The sequence below is a fragment of the Dermacentor andersoni genome, chromosome 8, assembly GCF_023375885.2.
Source record: "Dermacentor andersoni chromosome 8, qqDerAnde1_hic_scaffold, whole genome shotgun sequence".
Lineage (NCBI taxonomy): Eukaryota > Metazoa > Arthropoda > Arachnida > Ixodida > Ixodidae > Dermacentor > Dermacentor andersoni.
The window spans coordinates 153877137-153901958 of NC_092821.1; the positions used below are offsets into that span (position 1 = coordinate 153877137).

At 45.4% G+C, this 24822-nt stretch overlaps 1 long non-coding RNA gene across 1 annotated transcript in view; it reads right to left on the reverse strand.

Annotated features, from left to right (window-relative positions):
* Positions 1–24822, reverse strand: part of LOC129383310 (uncharacterized) — a 48428-nt gene that overhangs the window by 22287 nt on the left and 1319 nt on the right. The window contains exon 2 of the long non-coding RNA XR_008611177.2: positions 17252–17408. This is a non-coding gene — a long non-coding RNA (uncharacterized lncRNA). The remainder of the gene's footprint in view (positions 1–17251; positions 17409–24822) is intronic.

Here is a 24822-nt window from a genome sequence, read left to right on the forward strand (position 1 = left end):
GCGCGGGAGTGGGAAATCGTCAACGGCACCCGGCAGGCCCTGTCTCACGTCAGCGCGGACACGGTGCAGGACATCTTCAAGCGCTTCGCGAGGTGCCGCGAACAGCCGCTCAGTCTGTACAAGCTGCTCGGGGACCAGCTGATGCGCAACATCTCCGGGTATGCACTCGCCGCGAGAAACTTCGCAGTGTCTACGAAGAGTGATCGTAATTCGTTGGCATTCTTAGGATACTTCACGCACTTTCCGGGAGCTAGCCATACTAATGTATGTATGTATGTATGTATGTATGTATGTATGTATGTATGTATGTATGTATGTATGTATGTATGTATGTATGTATGTATGTATGTATGTATGTATGTATGTATGTATGTATGTATGTATGTATGTATGTATGTATGTATGTATGTATGTATGTATGTATGTATGTATGTATGTATGTATGTATGTATGCATAGTTTTATCTTTAGCTGCACCAAAATTAAAAAAAAATACCTGTGGCAGATAGCGCACTTCTAACCCTTGAGCGCTAAATTAGTCGGTGAGGCGGGCATTACTTCTACGAAAAATCAAAGTACGTAATTGAGTAATTAACTTCATTAAAATAATTATATTTTTGTTAATTCCTTTGAAGCACATATTTTGGTGTACTAGTTGTACACGGTGAGTTCGCAAGGCGCTAGGTGGTGCAGAGTGTTCTTAGGCAACACAGCAACAAAGAACGTTAAGCGGGAAGTCAGAGAGGCTGAAATAATCTCATAGGTGGCGGCAATGGAAAAGAAACCTGCCATGACTAACTACTTCAGCGGGAAAAATGCAATCAGCAGAGAAACAATTTACGTGTACTCAAAGGGAAGCCCATTACTTTTCGAAGCGAGATCGGGATGCTTTAGAACACGCACCCATAAAGCGAGATACAAGAAGGAAGAAGAAGCATGTGCTTGCTGCGGTAAAGCTAGGGAAACGATGGAGCATGTTTTATTAGAATGTGAAGATATCTGCCCAGCGGTCGATTTAGGCACCAATGGGCTCCTTGAAGCCCTTGAGTACAGCGAGAGCAGGGGGAAAGTAAACATGTTCATAATAGAGATTAGTAAGAGGCGATCGGAAGGTTGGTGGAAGAAAAGTAGGGAAACGACAAAAAACCGGAGACGTACAAAAACGAAGGGCACAATATAGGGTCAGAAAATTTGGTTATGGGAATTCATCGGGTGTTTATTTTTCTTTTATTCCTTATTTTTTTTACTTAGGTAGGACATCAAGTAGTACAATAGCAAGAGCTCTGTGGTGCAACCCACCGCCCCGTTCCAAAGGGGGGTGCTCCTAACATCTATCAATCCATCCATCCATCCCATCCAATCGCGAAAGAGGAGTCCCGGTGCAATAAAAGCGTCGTACATAATTCGTTCCAACGGTGTCAATATACGTTGTGTCGCTATATTGATTCAGGACCCGCCGTGGTTGCTCAGTGGCTATGGTGTTGGGCTGCTGAGCACGAAGTCGCGGGATCGAATCCCGGCCACGGCGGCTGCATTTCGATGGGGGGCGAAATGCGAAAACACCCGTGTGCTTAGATTTAGGTGCACGTTAAAGAACCCCGGGTGGTCGAAATTTCTGGAGTCCTCCACTACGGCGTGCCTCATAATCAGAAAGTGGTTTTGGCACGTAAAACCCCATAATTTTTTTTTATATTGATTCAGTGCTCAACGCACTACCGACGGCAGTCATCGTGAGATGGGTTGTGCGGAATTTCTTTAGTGGCTTGCCATATTTTATAGTAAGAAAGCGCGATAGTTCATGTTTACATTTCATGCAGCCAGGAGCATAAAGAACAGTCGGGCGTCCGCTATGTTATCCAACTTGAACTTTATACGGAGCATCACAGCGACGCCGACAGCAAAGAATTTGCCGACGATTACGGTACTCCTTATGCGAAGTTTGAGTGCAGCTTTCTCACGCTGGAACTTCATTCTGGCCTCTTTACCCACAATCCGCTCATTTGAAATGAATTCGAAAATTTGTTGGAGAAGATTAAGAGTTGCAGACACGCTTAAAGTAGGCAGCGGCCTTTGCGATACTTCCTAATGCGAAATTTGAGCGCAGCTCTCTACATGGGGTAGGACTGCCTCGCTAATCGGGAGATCGCGAGAGGGGCGCGATTCACAGCAGCCGCCGCAGACAGACTTCCACTCATGCAGTGCTTTGTTTCCACACAGACGACGCGCGCTATACTCTGTCGCCATCTCGTAGCCGAAGTTGCCGCAAAGCTCGTCCTGCTCCACACTACCCTCCTCCTCCGCTTTCCGCCTCGTGACTCTAAAGGCCCTTAAACTTCGTAAAGTAGTGACACTCTCCTTCTCCGCCTTCCCTCCTCCTCGTTTCTCCTCTCTTTCACGCTCCCTCCTCGACCGTGGCGTAGCAACGCCGTGGCGTAGCTCGAGCGTAGCAACGGCGCCAACATGCGCTCCTCGCCACTCCGTAGACGCTTCTCGAGCAAAAATGGCGTGATGCACGGCGCGAGGCCCCACGTGATGCTATCAGGCCAATAGCGACGCGGCGTCGGCCTCGGCCAGAGCACGCGAGGAAGAGGTGGCATTCTTCAAAGCATGGCACTTCTTTACGAAGTTTAAGGGGCTTTACGTCATTCTGCTGCACCCTCCTCCTCACGCTGTCTTCGCTATCACCGTATTTCATCTGCCACTGCTCTCCGCGTTCGGTTTCATCCTTCTCTGCGGTCGTTCGCTCGGTTTACGAGGGACAACGCCGACACTCCCCGCAGGAATGGTTGCCAAGAGCTACGCTACAAAATTCCCCTGGAGTGGCCATATTGTTGCTGTCGCAATAAAACAAAAATAGACGTTTCGTAGGCCCCTACATAGCGCCTGAATGGCGCTGACGCTAGAAAGCGAGGTAACAGTGACACGTCCAAGGAAGTAGCAAAAAAAAAAAAGTTAAGACATACGGTGGCTGCTGCAGCGCAAGTGATAGTAAAGCCATGCGGTAGTTGTGAGTTCAAATCTATTTTGCGGTGCGCTGTGTTGCATCCTGTTTCATTGATGTTTATTTGTTTTGCTGACGAAGATCTTGAAAAAAGAACCCCCCATATTTTCGTAAGCTAATACCGCAGTCGCTGCGAACACTCCTTGAGTCACTACAGTCAACACTCTTGAGTCAATACTTGAGTCAATACTCACTACATTGAGTACTGACCATCCGTCGGTATAGTTACCTAGCTTAAATCGAAACTCTTAGTTTCACTAGTCTGTTGTGCGCAGGGCAAAATTAAGCGGAAGCTTTTTTTAGGGCGCCTATTAGGACTTGCAGACTGACTCCAACCAAATAACTGAATTTTATTAGCACGACGTTTCGGAGCCCATTCGGCTCCTTCTTCAGGGGTTACTCTTCGGGGGGTGGCGGTGTGCAGCTCCTAAAGGGTCTTTTGTAAAGAAAATTAAGGGAGAGTACGGAAGGTGGGGAGACACTTCACAGACGGGAAGGCGGGGGGGGGACAAAAGGGTGAGACGGCTGCCCTGGTGCTGGGCGGCTGGGATGACCGGAGCTTGACCCGCGAGAGTCCCGCTAACGGGAGGGGGGGGGGGGGGGGAGGTTCGGGGCAGCGCCGACGTTTTGGCGTTGGTGAAATCCGGCTGGGTGTCTTTTTCTTCTTTTCGTCATGTCGCCAAGGCCATGTATATACACCGAGGGTAGGTTGCCCTTCACGCGGTTTATGTTAGCCCCCGTATTCTGAATGTGCCATGACTCCAGTAGTAGTCTTTATCGCGAGTTCGTCTCTCTTTGAAGGATTTGGGTTTCCTGGAAAGCAATTTCGTGGTCGGCGTCTTCAGAGTGTTCGGCGACGCTGCTGCGTATACGGTTGAATGTTCTGACGTCGTTCTCCTGTTGTCTGATCCTTTCTTTTAGATTTTTGGTTTCCCCGATGTACGACGCCGTACAATCGGCACAGCTGATTTTGTAGACGACGCTTTGAGCTTTTTCTTTTGGTGGACGATCTTTTGGTTTAGGGAGGAGGATATTGAAAGTGTTTATGGGTTTGTGCGCCACTTTGAGGCCTTGTTTTTTTAACATTCGGCTGAGCGCTTCGCTGGTACCTCTGATGTACGGGAAGGACACTCGTTTCTGGGGTTGAGGAGAAGTCAACGGCTGGAGGTCCCGTAGTTTGTTTCTTCTCTTTTATTGTCGGGTTGTTTTTCCAATGAAGTCATCTGTGTAGCCATTCGTTTTAAGTTTGTTGATAACCGTTCTCTCTTCTTTCTTTTGATCCGATTCCGATGAGGAATGAGTTTCGGCTCTTTTGAATAAAAAATTTACAACAGACGCCTTGTGGTTTGCCGGATGGTCGGATTGGAAGTGAAGGTAGCGGCCCGTGTGGGTTGGTTTTCAGTAGACTGAAAATTTTAAAATGCCATTTGTTCGTGTAACTTTTACATCTAAGAATGGGAACGATCCGTTCTGTTCGCGCTCATATGTGAACTGTATATCCGGGTATATGGAGTTTAAGTGTCTCTGCAGGTTTTCGACTTGCCCCGTCTTCACAGTGCAGAAGCAATCATCCACGTACCTGAGGAAGACTTTTGGTTTCGGGGCAAAAATAGTACTTAGAGCTCTCTCCTCGATATTCTCCATAGTCAAGTTAGCCATGGCCATGGAAATTGATGCCCCCATAGGAGTTGCTTAAGATGTCTGTAGTAGCTGCCTCGGAAGGTAGAATAGGTATTGGACAGGCACTGTTCAAGAAGGTGGCAGATCTCGTCCACACACGAGGGGGTTCTCTCGCTGAGCGTATCGTCGCGTTCCAGGGCATCCCTGTTTGCTGAAATAGCTAACTTAATGGGTACTCTGGTGAACAGAGAGATCACATCAAAAGAGACCAGACATTCATCATCTTCGATACGTACTTTTGATGTGAGTTTGCTGAAATTGTTGGAGTCGCGCACGTGGGATGCTGTCCTTCCGGTGAGTGGTGATATAATCTGATGCAAGTAAGTGGATAGTGATCGCAGGGGGAGAACACGGGAAGTCTACGATTGGTCGGAAGGGGATTCCGGGTTTATGAAGTTTTGGCAAACCGTAGAAAGCTGGGGCGGATCCGTTCCTACACATTAATGTTTAGTAGAGATTTCGAGAATTTGGATGGCTGCAGAATATTTCAACCAGCGTCTTATTCAGCACCGATAGGGTTCTCGTAGTGGGGTCCTTCTTTAGTTTCTCGTAGTCGTGGCTGTCAAGTAGGGCGGACGCCTTTTCCTCGTAGTCCCGTATGTTCGAAGCAACGATTGAGTTCCCCTTGTCCCCCGGTAGGATTACAATGCTTGTACCTCCTTTCAGTGTTCTCACTGCTCTTATTTCGTCGGGAGATAAGTTGCGTTCTCTCCTGCGGTTGTTATTGGACCTTATTATGCTGATTGCTTTCAGTCTGACCTCTTCCCGCACTTTGGGGTCCAGTTGCTGGATGCCGCTCTCAAGGGCGGCGATCATCTTGGTGAGGGGTGGGTTATCTGTGGTAACGTTGAATTTGTTACCTTTTGCCAGGATTGAAGTTTCTTCGGTCGTAAGCTTCCTCGATGATAAATTGGTTACCGTGTGTTTGTTTAACCATCCTGATTTCTCGGTTTCATTGATTAGGGAAGAGAATTCCTTCTGCGTTTCCCTGTGTTTCATTTCCTCTGAGGGCGCGACGGCTTTTGCAAACAAATCAATTGAAAAAAAAGCATGGTTTCGCTAAAGTCAGACGTTTTGTTTTGGGAAACCCCGCCGCAGGCAGCAGTGCCATGTTCTAGTAACATGGCGTCTTGGTTTAGAAATAGTATAGGCTTTACCATTTTATTGGATTTTTTAGCGTTTAGTAAAAAAAACAAGTACGTAAAAGATAAGGTCATGTAAATAACTGTATTATGCGTTTCAGAGCACACGCTACAACTTTACAAATACGACTAATGCCCTCAAATAAATGTCTAAAATTTTGTATAAATGAAGGTAACTAATTAGCTAACTTACCGCGCTTCAAGATAGTCTCAGTAACTCGAGACGGCTACGAACATTTGATATGCCATTGGTATCATTCGTCTAACATCTGCCAATCTATTGTAATATTTCCGTAAAACAAAATGTAGACTTTTTAATTGTCACCTTTCTTTATCTAATTAGCATGTTCACGGTGTCGGAGGTCCACAGATCGCAGTGTGCCTTGATAAGCGTTGCCAAAACTGCATGTGAGAGAGGGAACGTTTTAAGTATGCACGTCTTTAGTTCTCATTTTTATTTAAATTTTCAAGAAAATAAAATGACAAACAAATAAATAAATGATGTACAGGTCTGTGGGCAGCGATTGGGCCTTCTCGTGGCTCTGGTCGGATGTGCCGGACGCTCAGCTGACCGAGAAGCTCGCGCACTTCGCCGACCCCAAGGCGCCGCTCGTTCCCACGGGTGCGCCCGTGCTGACGGACCTCGAGTCCAAGATGAACGACGTCAAGTTGGTTCAGTTCAAGGACCTGAACGTGGCGTCCTACCTGCGAGACGTGAGTGATTCGCGAACGGAAACCGCCGCTGCTCCGACTGCAAGCCGAGGAGCCGCACTCGCGCACAACTCGCGGCGAAGGGGACGCGTGGCGGCGCTCTTGCTCGAAAGCAGAAAATATAGAAACCTTATTGATCAAAGCACCTGTATTGAAATAAGACATCAGATGGGCCTCTCAGTGTCAGATTAGATTTTTTTTCCGCATTGCTCTTTCGCGTTTTGGCAAATCCGAAACTATCGCAAGTAGTAAGCGACGCTGATTCAGTATCTGCTTCGACAAACCGACACAAAAAGCACTCTCAAGCGCTGACGGACTGCTTGGCGTAGCAACGCATGTGCAGAAGCTCCGCCCTCATAGGTGTTCCTGCAATGCCCCACGAAGTTGCCTTCCGTGCAAGCATTACGAAGAATGCTGACGCCTGTCAGTCCATGTCGAGAGACTTGCAAGAAGCTTATAACCGCTTAAGCAGTTATGCAAATGCAAAAATATTACCAAACTAACGCTGATATATCAGAAGAGAACACTAGAAATACGGAGGCAGGTTCGGAGTAGTTGATTGAGTATAATTAAACTGACCGCGAAATTAAAACTGGGATGAGAATTTTCGTCGTGTTTCACCTCTTCTGACAACGTTTCACTTTAGTGCAATCAGTTAAATTACAAACTAACTGCGCTGTAGTAAAACTACAAATTAGGGCTCAAGCGTGTGCAGCTGATACTGCGGTTGGAGATTAGCAGTTTATATAATGTGTAGAGAGCAGATATCGGGTGCATTATCTGCGCCACAAAATCGGTGCCAATGTTGTTTGGTCGAAAACCGCCGCGAAATACGTCGGGTAATATTGCACGAGCCAAGTTGCCACGCTTAATTGTCCTTGTGCATTTTATCGTTTCACTGGCATGGCGACCTAAAGACCTTTACAGCTACTTCTCGAAATGTTCCTGCAAATTGCGAGAATGCGCTGTCACATCTAATTCGCTGTTCACCATCTCTTTACCGAATAATGTGACAGGTGGACAGCCTTAACTTCAACACGGATGCTTTCGTACGCCTCTCGACGAAGTTGACGGATATCCGGCAGTCTGCGCAAGACGTAAGTACACTTTTGTTGTCCCCGTTTGCAAAGAGCCGAGCCGATATACACGCAGTGCCGCACTTTTGCCCTGGTGGAGCTGTTTGTCTTCTAGAGACGGGCAGTTGCCGCCATTGCGAATGTACAGTCGTCGTGCGAATCTTCGTGGATTTTTTATTTTTTTCACGTTCGTAGTTACATTTCGTGCTCGTCGGTTGCGAGCTGCTATTCTGCATATTTCAGAAACTTCGGCAAGCATTTTACGGTGATTTTACTGCCATCAGCATGCCGCAAAAACAAGAGAAGGTGACTTCTTCTTGGGCGAGTTGGTGTTAACTTAACATGATGCTTTTTAGAGCAAAAGCTCCAAAAAAGAAAAAAAAAACGGAGAGAGAGACAAGAAGTGTAGCGCTCGTCGTTCCTTTCCTTTGGCCTCTCTCTGTTTTCTTTCTTGAGTTTCGGCGCTAAAAAGCATCATGTTAAGAAGAAAAGTGACGGGCGAACATGCTGTGTACCCGGCGAAAAGCTTAACACGGGAGGCGTCGCAGCAAGGAGCAGTTACGCGTCCGTAGCTTCACCGCAATACCATCGGCGAGACGTTGAAACGTAGATGCTGTATTTCAGTGAAAAGTGAGAAAAGCGGGCAGCCGATCTTTATGCATATTAACAACCCCCTGGCGCGTTTTGACCTCGGTGGCCCCAGTCCATAGATGGCAACCGAATTCCTTCGCCTTACCGCAACCTCAGGTGCCCTCCTGAGGCCTTCGTTGGCCGGCATTATGTTTATTTTAATATGCCAATTTTTCTCACAACAATACATACCGTTATTACGCTGAAACTTAGATCAGCTGTTAAAGAACACTTACAATCGTAGAAAAAAGGTTCTGCGCTTACCGCGGCTCTGTTCTGCTCCAGTTCTTCGGAAAGATAGCATCTTATGAATGACCCTGATCGTTAATTAAAATTAAATTATGATATATTGCGTGCCAAAACAACATGATTATGAGGCGTTTCGTAGTGAGGGACTCCGGAAATTTGGAACACCTGGGGTTCTTTAACGTGCGCCTAAATCTAAGTATACGTATGTTTTCGCATTTCGCCCCCATCGAAACGCGGCCGCCGTGGCCGGGATTCGATCCCGCGACCTCCTGCTTAGCAGCCTAACACCATAGCCACCAAGCAACCACGGCGGGTGACCCTGCCCTTTCTATGTAACACTGGGCGGGTTTTTTTGCTTGTTTATATTAAAAAATCCCTATATTTTCTTCGTCTGTACCTCTCGTACGGACGCCTGAGAAATTAGTGGAAGCGAGCCTCGAAGGCCATCCTCTGCAGTATTGTAGATGACGGAAGTGACATAGACCGTACGTTTAAGTCGTTACTTAGTGCGAGGTGCGCAGACGAAGGCAGATTCGCAGTTTCTTTTCTTGAAAAACTTGGTGATTGCTGTAAATCGTATGTTGAATGATCCAGGCCATAAAACGCGACCTTGCTGCAAAACCTTACCAGTCTTCTTTTCCCACGCATGTACAGTGATCTGCGTTTACCTCTCAATATCTTAAATAAAGAAAGATTATAGATGGTGACAGCAATCAGTATCAATGATCAGTGCGACGTGACATGTACGCGGGCACGAGATCGTTTCGCAGTAACGGAAACGTTCGTATTTTCGCATGGAAAGGCGACCACGAAGCAGAAGGTCTCCGACATCCTGCAGCAGGTCCAGAAAACCGTGGACGAGTACGCCAAGGGGCAACCGAAGAAGGTGCGCCTGTCGGCGAGGTCGTCCCGGCGACACGTCGACTCTCTGCCTTCCAAAACTTACGCTCCGTGTAGTGCAGGCTGGGAGCTTGGAAAGAAAAAAAAAAAAAAAAATGGGTGGGGGACCTGTATTTCACGCATGTCCTGACTTCCGAAAACCTAAACTGCAATCAGTTGATGGAAATATGTATAAATGCAAATTTTTCACAACGTGCGTTCACAACGTGCGCAGCTGAATTCTGCTCTGTGCATGGAAACCAATGCTTCGTTGGTTCAAGGAGGTTTATTCGCTTCGTGACAGGTGATTTGTATGCGCCACCGAAGATGAAAAAATAAAGATTAAGTGGCGATTTAGGCGGTAAAAGCGAGAGAAATGAATTAGTATTACGTCGCGCTTGTTTGAGGGCCCGGATCCGTGATTTAAACCGCGTTCACCGCGTTGCAAAGTGTTGTTCGGGAGCTTACTCGACACACGCACTGCCTCTTCGAGCAGCGAAGTGCAGCTGACGGTGGTCCGAAGAAGACTACCGTCAGTTGTATTATGTATACACGCACACGCTCTTCTAAGCGCTCCCATCCACCGTCTACCTCTACCACGTGACTGGCTTTCCGCAATTCACACACACACACGTTCTTTCCACTTTTGCACTCTTAATGCTGACGCGTTAAAAAGCAAACAAGCTAGGTATAAAATACGGAAAACGGACGAGCTTACGAAGAAGCAGAACTCGGAGCTCGACGTTTGCGTGCAACCGACCGAGCTCAGAAAGCAAAGCTGCCGAGCCCGGCAGAACCCGCGCATGCGCTCCCCGGCACGAAGCTCGGCTTCCTTTGTCGAAGAAGAATGCGGGGCATACAACGCAGGTGTTGTAGCAGTATGCATATTTTACCGAGTTTCTTCATAACCACGTCGTTAGAGAACGAAACAAACGGGGCTGTACGCGCCACCGCAACTTCGCGCACTACCTTATACTGACGGCTTACGCAGGACCACAGAATCCACTCGTGCCAACAACGCGGGAACGGTTCGTCGTTCCTCGTTTTTCGATGTGTTTCTCCTGCTCTCACTGGTTTGTATAACTGCACACAACCGTGTCCACGTCCCTTTCTGTATTTTTGTCCATGCTCGTGTCTCCTGACAAACACGTTCTGTCCGCATGTGTGTCATCTGTCCGTAGATCTTACATACATATAACATATGCGTACACATGTGTACGTATGTGCATCTGCTGTTTCTATGGGCTCGGTTTTTCTTTCGCCCTTATGCGTTAAAGTTGCGCTTTTTCCACCATCCACCTGAACTAACTTGTCAAACTTCTTGCTTTGCTTTAGTACAAGGAACCTTTCTATAATCTCATCGTATAAGCCACGTCCACTGCAGGCCGAATTCCTTTCCCAGTGACCTCAAAGTACGCCTTTCTTGCGGCTGCAAATTTCCTCATTTCATCACACCACCTAATCCTCTGCCCTCTTCGATTGCACTTCCCGTCTCGCGGATGTGTAATAATAGAAGACCAACGGGTTCTTGCCCTACGCCTTACACGGCCTGTCCATTTCCATTGTTTTTTCTCAATGTGAACTAAAACATTAGCTACCCCCATTTGCTCTTTAATCCACACCGCTGTCTTTATCTGTTTCAACGTTACGCCCAACATTTTTCGTTGCACCGTTCATTGCGCGGTCCTCAACTTCTTCCCAGGCTTCTTTGTTTACCTCCAAGCTTCTGCTCCATTCTTTATAGTAATGTTACGCAATCACACTGGTAGAGACACTCAGTCTCAAAGTAGAAGCATGTCAGTGCGCAGCGCTTCTCCGGAGCATGAATATCGTGCCGAGCAACACTTTTTAAAGCGATTAATAAGCGCACAGCTCGATCCCATTTCTCTTTTGCGTCTGGCTTTCCAGAAGCAGCTCGTGCAGATCCTGGAGGAAATCGTGGCCTTGAAGATGGTCGAAGGCAAGAGCATCGATGTGAGCACGCATCACCCGCACTATTCGAAACTCTATAGAGGTGTTCGAACGACAGGTTTTGTGTGCAATGGAATTAGAATATTCGCGAAAAAACGAAATCCGAATGCCGAACGTTTTCTTATTTTTAAACAGAGGGAACTTCAAGTGCAGCCTGTAGTTCGTCGTTTAAAAAAATAAATCGCGCTTATCGACGTCATTTTGCACGTGGTGCAGGAGTACAACCGGGAGAAAGTGACCGACCTCGCGTCTCGCACCACCAGACTGTGGCCTGCTCTGACCCGCGTGCTGGGAGGATCGGGACGCTACAAGCAGCAGATGAGCCAGCTGGTCGGCACCTACGTGTCTCACATGGCGAAAGCGGCAAGTGCCGTAACGACTGTACCGTTCGTAGCAGTAGGGGCGGCCAAATATTCCACATTTAGAGTACGCATACACTATTAAACACCAACTATTCTTATTCATATGTGAAAACGAACTATTTGGTATTTTCGATTATCTGAAACTAAGCAAACCGTACGAAGAACCGACTCTTCAAAATTTGATCACTGTGCTTCGCCTGTCGGAAAGTATCGGAAGTCATCAGATGGGAAACAACGGAGGAAGTTATCGAAGCAATGTGGAAACAAAATGGCTAATGCAAGCTTTCTTTTGCGTTTCGCGGCGGAAGCCTACGTGAAAGCCTGCGATTCTCGCTTGCAGTGTAGTCATGTAGGAGTCTTATCTTTACGTTAAAACCACTCATGTTCTTTTTCCTTTCTTTGTTGCAATGGGCTCTGTTACTTGTGTCTACACCGTACAAGTCCTTCAGCAGCTTTTCTTTCTTTTCTGAAAGTGCTGATCTTCTTCCACCAACTATTTATTTAGCGTTCTTAGAAACTTAGTCATACAGCATTCTTGAAAAACTCGTTTGCAACCAGGCTTTAAAGATGTTTAGAGGCTATTCGCTCAGTGTGTGTGTTTTTTAATTACAGTTAGTGACCTTGTGTTTAACTGATTCTTTGTGCCTAATTGTTATATGACTTTTTTTTTACATTCGCGAGTACAGGCGCGATGCCTGAATATAGCGAAATAGTTATTCCCGCTGTAAATATGTCCGTCTGTGTTTGGTTATTCAATATTCCGTACTTGCCATTCGTATTAAATTCGTATTCGACAAAGATGATGCTCGCCCACCTGTCTGTGCACTTTATGTTCGAAAAAAGGTAAGCGTGCAGAGGAAGAGGGAAACGGACATCTCTCTTCTTGTACCCGTGTCTGTACGCCTAACTTTTTTCTAACAAGATTTCCTACCAACCAGCTCGCCTTCCTGTGACTCTAAGCTACACTTTAAAGGGACAGTAAAGACAAACATCGAATAAGTTTATAGACTGCTGAAGTGTTCCAAAACTTATTATCTTTAACTTTGCGGTAGCGAGTTAACTATTGGAAGAAAAAATTAAGGTCGGACTTTCATTCATTAAGCTAACACCGTTGCCGCTATACCAGCGCGGCGGCTTTGCGTATTTGCGCATTTTTCACTGTAGTCATGAAGCATTAACTCAGAAGGTCGTATTTAAATACATGCGCCACTGCGCCATATCTGATGAGGTTTCTTTTATTTAAAATAAAGAAGGGTAAAATCTGCCGAATGTAGGGAGCAGATTTATTGTATGACTGGGTCATCAATATTATATTAAAGATAATAAACAACGCGATAATTTCAAGAATAAACATCAAATTTACAACTCTGTAACTCGGCAATAAAAATAAGATATAATTGTGTAAACCGCACCTTATAATAAACCTAAAGGGGACACAATTAGTGTGTTATACACTGCTCTGAAATATACCAGCAATTTGTGACTAGGACTTTTGCAAAACACTCGTAAACATTGTAGTAACTTAGTGCAAGTTGTAAACACACATGGGAAATTTATTTGCTTTGGATGCTATAAGGGTTGCAGCTTACGTAACTGCGATATCTGTTCATGGCGCAGAGTCACCAATTGGTAAACTGCGTGTTTATGCAGTTTCTTAAAGCTTACTGATTCTTGGAACTTTCAAGAAAACATATTTCAAGCAATAAAAGAGATCTTTCAAGAGTCACTAGAATTTAACCTTTTCTCTCTAATGCAACAATTTTTTTTCATATTGGTACGGCGAAGGTTTGACAATAGCATTTGTGCGTTTTACATGTACTCGAACAGGTGGCATAGGGCCATAGGCAAAGCTTCCTTCTAATACAGGCTGAATTGTGCGCCCCTCCCTCCCTCCCTCCCCCACTCAGCTTCAACGTAAGTTTACGCCAACGTCATGCTGCAGGTGAAGGAAGACGTTGGGCGCTGTGGCCCTGCGTACGCCATTTACGAGTCGGCCCTGAACACAGTCTGCCTGGACCTGGTGGCGCCATACGTGAGTGTGTAACCACAGGACTCTCTAGCTCGGCCGGCAAAGAGAAGCGCTGGCACTGTGCCGTGCAATGACCGGCAGCACTGGCGTTCACGCGGCTTTGCTGTAAGGCACCACGAGCACGCAGAGACGCCGTCGACCCGCTTGCGTCGAGATTCTTGCATCGCGCGCGACAGAAACGGTCGCTACTACGCGTCGGTAGCACATTATCCGACTTTATAAAGAGACCCACTAAAGAGAAACATTAAATCGATTTAAACTGACGACGTATTCTTTTAAAACATTATTTTCATTCATTTTGCGGTAAGAGGTTGATCACTGGAAGAGAGAGTCATAGTCCAAGTTTCATTTCTTGAGTTTCACGCCGAAATATGAGTGTAGGTACGTTAGTGTACGTTAGGTACAGCGAAGTTCTTAAGAGGGAGTCCCGCAATGGCGTACCATGCGGCGAAGTCGCCGGTATGCGATGACATGGTCGATTTCGAATGTAAATGCAACGCAGCGGCAACAGGAACCACCATAATTTGTTTTAACACGTAATTTTCAATGATTATAAATGCTGTTTTGCCTATATATATCTCATTCCAATAGACAACATATATGCACAGTTTCTTAATACGTAATTTTTGTTTCTGATGTCGTGTTGGAGATCTGCTAGTGGTTCGTATATATGGTACAATGCGTTGGCGGGCTAGTTGGTGCGAATTCATGATTACATTGTTTAGCGCAACACAACGGACACAAGAAAGACGACAGGGCAAGGCGCTACTCTCAACTGACATCACTTTATTGCGTCACTCCTTTATAGACAGCAGAATCTAGAAGAACATGCGCAGTGAGCACCATGTGCAGGAACCACCAACATCCGATCACCAGAGCGCACTCATGTGACAGAATCCAAAAAAACCTTATTCAGAGCTGTACAAGGTTAAAGAAGGCCCACTAATGCACTGTGATCCCAATGACTGTATGAAGAAAGCTTCCGATAATTCCCGGGTGGTGGTATCACGGCTCTTTTTCAATATCGTAGTATCACGAAACATAGCCTTGCACTTGCATATTTTACAATGTTGAACCAAATGAGAACCTGTGCCTGTCTCTATGGATCGCTCATGTTGTCTGAGGCGCTCGTTAACACAGCGGCCTGACTGCCCTACATACACTTTGCCACATGAAAACGGAACCTTATATACCACACTGACGCTGCAATCTACAAACTTCGCATGGTTCTTTTCACAACCTGTTTTTTTTTGCTTGTTTTAGAAATACGGCTGCACAACATTGACAGTTTCTGAGGAGCAGGAAACACTACTGGGATTTTTGACCTAGTGGCGACATTCTTTAGACTGTGAGCCACTCTATGGCAATACGGCACAACTTCAGGCCTCTTCTTTTGTGTAATACAGTTACTTTTGTGCCGCTTCCCTTTCAGTTTCGGAAGCAATACCTCAGAGGCTGACGTCCCCACAACACTTAGGTAACCCGCTGCCTGCAGCCTATTTAACTGCGCAATGGAACTCTGGCTCGCAGTGTGATGACAGGATTTCATTAACGAAGATTCTAGACACTACAAAGCAGTGGCGCGTTTCCCAATCTTTGAGTGCGCAGACGCATGAGGTAAAAGTTCCTTACGTGCACGTGGCGAGTACATCCAACAGGCGTGACCTGTTTGTAAGGATAGCTGCAAATCTAAAAACTGGAGTTTACTTCCCTAGATAGCTTATGTGTGAAAGTTAAACTTTTGCCATTGTCATTGACAAGAGTTAATATGTCAGCTACTGTAACGGAGCAATCGTTGCTAGTCTGTTTTATCACAAGAAAATCGTCAACATATCTAAAACTTTGAACCAAGTCATTGTTTAGAGCACTCTTAAGAGCGCGGTCGACAAACGGTAAAAATTATTACAAAGAGCAGGCGCCACAGATGAACCAATACACACACCATTTTTCTGAATAAATAGCTTATTTTCGAACCTGATGAAAGTTGCACTTAGATAAAATTCGAGAAGGGACATGAAATTTTCCGAGGACCCCCCAACCCGGTTGCATTGCGAAAATCTACTTCGCCACTTTCTTCGATGCACGTCATCACACTACGAAATAGCTCATCGTGCGGTATTGAGTGAAAAAATTTTTGACGTCCACAGAAAAAATGGTGGCTAGTGAATGGTTGTCTTCTAGAAAGGAAACAACATCGAAACAAATCGAAAACAAAATCAAGTGGCTCAGGGGGTGAAAGGCTGACGCCGTTGTGCTGCAACACAGCCTACTTGTAAGCCGCAAGATAACAGCCATGCGCGACCGCGGTAGAACGCAGCAGTAGTTTTACTGCCTTTCGAGTAAGGCCGTGAACACGCAGACAATCCAATTGTACTTCCGAAAGGTGCGAGATCTCGCATATACAACTGTCAGCTCGCTAATAAGTTGTCAGATTGGCATGCATCTGCGAATATTCTTTTCTCATATTTTGAAGCGTGTCCTAGAGGAAAGTGTTGACACCTCAGCAGGTTGTTCTGACACTGCACTCCGTTTTGTAACTTCGCCGTGACAAGTGAGGCGCAGTCGGGTCTAGCGGACGTTGGCGCCCCTTGCAACATTGCTCGGCGGCTTTCCCCAAGCGAATGCTCAACGAAACATAGGGCCAAACAATGAAATCTTCCTTACCTCAGTAAGGAAGCCTTCATTGCGGTGAGGCTACCTTATGTCACTCTGAAAGCTTCCTTACTGAGGGGCCCTCGGTGAAGGCTTCCTTGGTGCTTCCTCAGCATAAGGTAGCTCCAAAGCTACCTTCATGCGTCCTTACGCCGCTCCTGGCCCTGAACGAGCACTTCACCTCGCTGCTTAACCACTTGACGTTTGCTTGCGCATGCGCGCTGTGTGCCCACCTGCGGAGAAGCGCGAGCACGGTACGTCTTGCCAGGCATGTTCGTTTCAGTCACGCGTGCGGCATGAAAGCGTTGCTAGGCGCTGCACGACGCCGGCGTGCCAGCGTTGATGGAGCACATCAAGTTTTGCACTGTAATGCGCTACTTTTTTAAAGTTTAGTAAACAAAACTAGAAGAAAGCGTCCGCGCTTCTCTATATTAGCTCTTTAATTTAAAGACTGTGCGACGATACAACATTCTTTTATTGAATAATGGTGTTCGCGTAAAGCTTTTAAGAGATAATCGCGAACCCAGGCATGCGGCAACCGCTCCTTACGTGAGGACGGGCGAAGGGAGCTTTCAGAGTACGCTTGCTTCCTCCATCGGTCCTTCGCTGTAAGGAGGCCTCACGTAAGGTTAGGAAGCGCTCGAAGGAAAGGAACGTTTCATTGTTTGGGCCATAGTCGACGAGGGTTGTTTCACCCTACTGTGCAAGTAAGGCAGCGGTGCCGCGCGCTCGATGGAGTCGAGGAAGACTTTATAATCGCTGTTTGTGAACATCTGATGGAATACCGTATCCACGCTCTGGAAGTGCGCCGTTAATGTTGGCAACGGTGTGTCCCCGCAGAACAGCATGTGGGTATGTCTGCTCACCTACCTGCTTGTGGGAGTGGTGGCCTTGGTACTGGCGCTCAGCTTGTCCACCCTGTACATGCGAGCACCAAAGGTTCAACCTGCGACGGTCGCCGGCGTTGCTGCGACACCGCACCAGGAACCGTGAGTGGCCAGTGCTCGTGTTGGCGCCTCGAACGTGACTGCGCGAGATTAGCAAGGTAAAGTTGTGGGTCAGTTGGTGAGACATTGTGAATGAAACCGCTACGGACACAAGACGGAGGGAGACGACGACAGAGCGCAGGACCACCCCGTGTAGTCGTCTCCCTCCGTCCTGTGTCTGTGGCGGTTTTATTCACAATGACTGTGCGAGCTTTCCCTGCCCACCTGTTTTCTCATCGCCACGGGCACTCGACAGATGAGTTCGGAGATCGGGCAGCGCGTACGCTTTTATTTGAGGCTGTACTGGACTTCGCGACCACGAGACAATCGAGTATAGGTGTACTGTTCTGGCCGGACGGGCAACAGAGGATCAGTGGCGTAGCCAGAAACCTTTTCGGGAAGGGTGATGGAAGGGTCGACGTACTTGACCGCGGACGGAGAGGGTGAGGAGGTGTTGGGCAGGCCGCATACTATCTATTTCTTTATTTATTTATTTATTTACAGTACCATCAGAGTAAATATACATTATAGAGGGGAGAGGCTACATAAAGGAAGTAAAAAATGATATACAGGAAAGGCACAGTATAAGTAAATATAGAAAATTACACTAGCTCAATAATTTACACAAAAAATAGTAGTCGTAGTTCACCATAGAAATTTCATCATACACTTCAATATACAGGTTGGGAACGATAGGTAAATACATACATAGTTAATTTGAAGAAATAGTACTTATACAATAATAAGTCACATGATATATTGAACGCAAGGTTCATGATTTACATGTAGTTAACTAAAGCATTTCTAAATTGAACAGGATTACTTATATTAACAATAGATGCTGGCAGACCATTCCATTCGTTGCATGTTTTAGGTAAAAATGATTGCAAATGTGTTAGTGCGTTAGAGCGAGGAACATGGACCTTATGCCTATGATCTCTACGTGAGAAGATGAATGGTGCTGGGTTAATCCATGCCGACCGAAGCGCAGCGTTCTGGTAGTAAATCTTATGAAATAAGCATAGGCGTGATTGTTTCCTGCGGGTTAATAGCGAAGGTAGGTTCAGAGTAGTCTTCATTTGTATTACGCTTGCTGTACGATGGTAATTAGCTAGTATAAACCGAGCGGAGCGATTCTGGACACTTTCAAGGCAGTTAATTGAGGTGGCATGATGTGGGTCCCATACTGATGATGCATATTCCAACTGTGGACGGACATATGTCGTGTATAACAAATGTTTGAGTGATAATGGTGCGAGCGAGAAGTTTCTACGAAGATATCCAAGTGTGCGATTAGCGTTGCTCGTTATAAAGTCGATATGGTACTTCCAGCATAAGTTATAGGTTATATGGAAGCCCAGATATTTGTAATTTATTACGCTCTCTAAAGGAATGTTATTAAGTAAATAGGCAGGACAAGCTTCATTAGTACGGGATATTCGCATTGATTTACATTTCTTGACGTTAAGCTGCATGTGCCATTTTATAGTCCAGTTATGCAGTGTGTTTAAATCGTCCTGAAGAGATGAAATATTAGTGTCATTAGTAATATTACGATATATTACGCAGTCATCTGCAAAAAGACAAATTTTAGACGAAATGTTATCAGGTAGATCATTAATGTAGATTAAAAACAACAGCGGCCCAAGCACAGACCCTTGTGGAACACCTGATTTAACTGGGGTTAGAGTTGAATTAACTTCATTAGCGCTTACAAATTGCATGCGGTGTGTTAGAAATGCTTTTATCCAATTAAGTACATTAGTATCAATGTTTAGTGCGCTGAGTTTAGATAGCAGTAATGTGTGGTGTACTTTGTCAAAAGCTTTAGCGAAATCAAGAAAAATACAGTCCGTAAGAAATCCTGCATCCAAGTTGGAATGCAAGTCGTTAGTAAAGCAAAGAAGCTGGGTATCACAGGAGAATGTTTTACGAAAACCATGTTGGCTAGAGGTAAAGAAGTTGTTAGATTCAAGGTGATTGATTACCTGAGAATAAATTACGTGCTCCATTATTTTACAGGGCACTGAAGTCAAACTAATGGGCCTACAGTTATAAGGGTTATGCGTATCACCAGATTTATGAATTGGAACGATCTTAGCCGTTTTCCAATCTAAAGGCAATGTGCCGTTGTGAAGCGACTGAGAAAAAAAGTAATTCTAAAATTATCGAGCAGTACTCACTAGTACTGTGTAAAAATTTAATGTTGATTCCATCAACACCACATGACGATTTCAATTCTAATTTATTTATAATCGATTTAATACCGTTACTATTAAATGCTATGGGGTCCATGTGGGGGTATCTTTTAGGCTGTATTTCGGGAGGAGGAGTAACATGCGAAGACGGCGAAAAGGCCTGTACGAACGTATTTAGCACGTCAGCGCATGCGTGGTCGGCGATTGCTTTCCCAGTTAGTGAAGTTAGAGTAACCTTTCTAGTGTTATCTCCTTTCATAGAGCTCCAGAATGCCTTACTGTTAGTTTTCAGTAGCTTGGGAAAGGTAACGTTGTAGTAGGAAAATTTTGCAGACCGTAAATTTGAAAAGTACGTTGCGGCAGCAGATTTGTATGAGAACCAGCGTTCAGGATTTAGTGACCGTTTAGCGATACGAAATAGGCGCTTCTTTTTGTTACATAGTCTGTTAAAGTGTCTGTTATACCACGGTGCGTTACTATTTGAATATATACGTCGGACTAGAATATAACGATTTATTAGATCAGATACTTTTTCTTTAAAGAGGCGCCAATTTGTCTCGACAGAACGATCAAGATGGCAAAGTAGAAACGTGTCGAGAAAGGAAGCAAGTTCGTTGTTTATTGCCGAGAAGTTAGCCTTTTTATAATCTTTTATTTCCTTAAATCGTTTACGTTTCAGTGGTAGTGATATCGTGATTGTAAAATGTAATGTATCGGGGTCGCTAAGGCCAGGTAAGTGCGTTATCGGGGATACAATATCAGCTGATGATGTCAGCACGAGATCAAGTAATGATGACGTAGTGCCTGTTACACGTGTTGGAATAAGGACCGTTTGTACTAAGGTAAAGTCAGAACAAATAGCGATAAATTGATTAGCCTCACTAGATGATGGGTTAGAGAAGGGACATGTGCTTGGCCAATTTATGTTAGGAAAGTTAAAGGCACCCATAAGAATTATCTTTGCTCCCGGGAATCTTACTGGTAACTGATTTAGACAGTCATGTAGGTGATCACAAAACGAACTATTCGAGGGTGGCCGGTAGCAGACGCCTAACATATTTTTTTTGAAATTAATGGTTAAACAACACCAGATAGATTCAATTTCAGTGATTATCGGTACGTTAAAGCACTCAACGTCTCTACTAACAGCAAGTAATACGCCGCCCCCTATTCTGTCAGTACGGTCATACCGATACACAACGTATCTTTTACGGCAATGAAACAATTCTTCGTTTGTTACTTTGTTAGTCAACCAAGTTTCAGTTATCGCTATTATGTCAGCATCAGTGTCATCAACCAGAGAACACAATTTGTCCCTTTTATTAAATATACTGCGAATATTAGTGAATACAACAGAAATAACATGTTTCGATGAAGTGCAAGCATCTCCCCTTGCGTTTCGCTATCGCGAGTTCTGTAAGACACGACCTGAGCGCAGAATTCGAGGATCGGAATTTCTGTTTCGTGGCGTTATTTCGTAGAAAACATCGTTATCTTGGTCGTAGCCGTAACATTTTCTCCCACGAATAGTCTTTTGTAACGTAGCCTGTAGGGTACATTTCGCGTTGCCTCACAGAAGTCTTCGCTCACAGTCAGGCTGCTTTCTTTTAGAAGAGAGTGCTTAGACACAACTTGTTCTTTGGTTTTATAAGAGAAAAACTTAACTATTATGGGCCGTGATTTTTCTTGACTGTAGCGACCAATCCTATGTGCACGCACTATGTAGTCGCAAGTTAAACTAAGTTTTAAAGTGTTATTTATTTATCAAATCCAGGGCTTTTTCCTCTGACTGCATTGAATTTTGTGTTAAAGTATCCGGTACTCAAAAAAAAAAAAAAAACAGATTGTCGCGACGTGAGCGATCTTCCGCGATCTTCCGCGTCACTAGCACCAATATCGGGGGAGGGAGGGGGGGGGGGGGCACGTGCACGCTATGCCTGCCCCCTGGCTACGCCACTATAGAGAATATATTTTTGCGTAAAATGAAAAACATGTTACATTTGCTCCATAGCAACTTGAAACCACTTCGCCGAGGTTCAGACACCTCTTTTCGGCGGACATGACAAAGCTGTTGGCATTGTTCCCTTTGCGTGCCAGAGGGCCAGGCGGTGACGGTAAGGCGGCGCCCGGAACTGTGGCGTTTGGGGTGGATAGGCCGACAGCCCCTCTGGCGGGCGGCCAAGCGGAGCACCCGGCCAGGCACGTCGTCACCGCATCGGCCGGCGAGGACACGAGCAGGTATAGGACACGGCTCGTACGAAGCCACTTTCAGCTGAGCTGAGAGACGCCGGGTGGCGTAGGCCGCCACGCTTTAGTACGGTGTGATGGAGATGGAGGCATCAGAGGCCGTAGTCTCTCACCTGTTTGGCAGAACTTTGCAACTTCGTCGCTAGCTTTAACGAGTTTTTAGGGACCTTAGCGACAAATGTAGCGTTCCGGACTCTCAGTATATATATATATATATATATATATATATATATATATATATATATATATATATATATATATATATATATATATATATATAGGCTCAAACAATGAAACGTTCCTTTCCTTCGAGCGCTTCCTAACCTTACGTGAGGCCTCCTTACAGCGAAGGACCGATGGAGGAAGCAAGCGTACTCTGAAAGCTCCCTTCACTCGTCCTCACGTAAGGAGCGGTTGCCGCATGCCTGGGTTCGAGATTATCTCTTAAAAGCGTTACGCGAACACCATTATTCAATAAAAAAATGTATCGTCGCACAGTCTTTAAATTAAAGAGCTAATATAGAGAAGCGCGGACGCTTACTTCTAGTTTTGTTTACTAAACTTTTAAAAAAGTAGCGCATTACAGTGCAAAAGTTGATGTGCTCCATCAACGCTGGCACGCCGGCGTTGTGCAACACCTAGCAACGCTTTCATGCCGCACGCGTGACTGAAACGACCATGCCTAGCAAAACGTACCGTGCTCGCGCTTCTCCGCAGGTGGGCGACAGCGCGCATGCGCAAGCAAAGGCCACATGGTTAAGCAGTGAGGTGAAGCGCTCGCTCAGGGCCAGGAGCGGCGTAAAGACGCAGGAAGGTAGCTTTGGAGCTACCTTATGGTGAGGAAGCACCAAGGAAGCCTTCACCGAGGGCCCCTCAGTAAGGAAGCTTTCAGAGTGACATAAGGTAGCCTCACCGCAATGAAGGCTTCCTTACTGAGGCAAGCAAGATTTAATTGTTTGGCCCTAGGTATGATATTATGATAACAACTTTGTTATAAATCGCGAGAAGGCTACCTGCGGATCATTGGTGTTAGGAGCGAAAGACCAGTAAATGTGAGATACAGCTTCCGACAACAATTTTTTATCAAAAACAAGTTTGGTGTAAGAGTTGAAATAGGAACAATGTGCAAATGTAGTGCTCAGAAAGAGGGGAAAATGGTCAGTAATGTCACCTTCAAGTACTCCTGCATCAGGTGGATTCAAAAGATTAGACAATGCATGGTAGATTAGAGTGTTAGAACCCGCAAGAACTGAACGAATGGGGATATTAATAAGACATTCGTAACCAAAACTCTGGAAACAAGAAGAATAACTGACAGAGCTCGGGGATGATTCCATTAAATTTATGTTCACATCACCCATAATTACGACATTTTTTGTCTCCGCGAATAACATTGCCATTATTTTTTGAGAGAAATACAGAAGTCTGGAACTGAAGAGGAAGGTGAACGGTACAGGTAACCAAAGATGAAGTTTCTATCATCGGTGTTAAGAAAGTTAGTATCGAATTCCAACCAAACTGATTCACAGTTTTGAATATCTAACGTGAGATCGAGTCTTCGTTTGTACGGGATTCCAGACGAGGTATAGACAGCTGCACCGCCGCATTTACTGGACTGTCTGTGTGTATACTCTGATTTATAAGAAGGGAAGCAGTACAAGTTTTTATCATCTTCGCTAAGCCAGGTCTCTGAGACTGCAATGATTGAAAACGTGAAAGAAAGTGTTGTAAGCAGATTCTGGAAGCCATCGTGATGTTTGCGGAGGCTGCGCGCATTGAAATAAATAAGAGAGCGATTACTATTCTGAAGGAAGTCATTGATCTCGCTCGTTGTGTAATATGACACCATGATGGAAGAAAGGGGTTAAGGGAGGCACAAACTTAATGCCGATTAGTTAATGACAACTAGGTCTGAATCATCAGCACTGCGGTACACTCTTGCTTTCTCGGCTTTTCTAGCCTTGATTTGGCAGTTGCTGATCCAGAGAAATTGCCATTTTTGTTGTTTTTTCAAAGCCAGCGCCTTTGAAAAGAGCGCTTTATTTCGTGGTGTCAAGTGCTCATTGACGTAGACCGCACTGTCGACAGAAGCTTTCACCCCGATGTCCCTTAGGTGAAGCTTAGCCTTATGTACCTTGCTGACAAATTCATCCTTCTTTGTGCGGGAACAGAATCTAGCCACGATGTTTTTCTTGTGCACTTTTGTAGTGACCCGATGAGCGACATCGAGGTCAGCAGCCGTTACTGGGCACCCAATTTTAGCGCCAATGGTTTGCATAACTGCGATGCAGTTCTCCCCTTGGGTGGAGGGGACGCCCCTGACCCCAACATTGTTCATTCTAGAGTATTGTTCCAGCTCAGCCACCCTTTCAGACAGTGCTTTGTTCTCCGACATGAGCTTTTTGCTGTCAGCTGTAAACTTGAGTTTTTCATCCCGCATATTTTCAACGATGTTATTTAAGACACCGGTACTTGCTTCCATGTTTTCAACCTGCTTTTTTAGTTTAACAGCATCGAGCCCAGTGGACTATAACTTCAACAGAAATTTACCGAGAATGTCGTCAGCGAATTGGCTGCATTCAGTTTCCAGCTTAGCCTCAATTGCTTCAATCCTCTTGGCAAGCTCTGAATTTGTTGGCATTTTGGGTTCGCAACAAAGCGCTAACCAAACAGCTTGTCACACAAGATCACAAAGAGAAAAAAAAAAAAGAACCGTGGCAGCAGCGACAGCGAACAGGTCACGCGCAAAAAATTAGGCAAGATTTAACAAAACTAACCTACACATTCAGAGAAAATACGTGAGGCAGTGCTTGCTGCGCCGTCGCTGCTACCAGTTAGTATCCCTGGTTATAACTTTTGACAGTGTTGGTGAGGAGATGGAACAACGCAACAACGTGACGATACCAAACTCTATGCAGAAAAAGAAAATGGCAGTTCCGCCCGAAAGGTGAAGCGCCGATTGCGATAGGAAATTACTAGGTAGCTGTACGAAGTAAGCATAGTAGTTTTA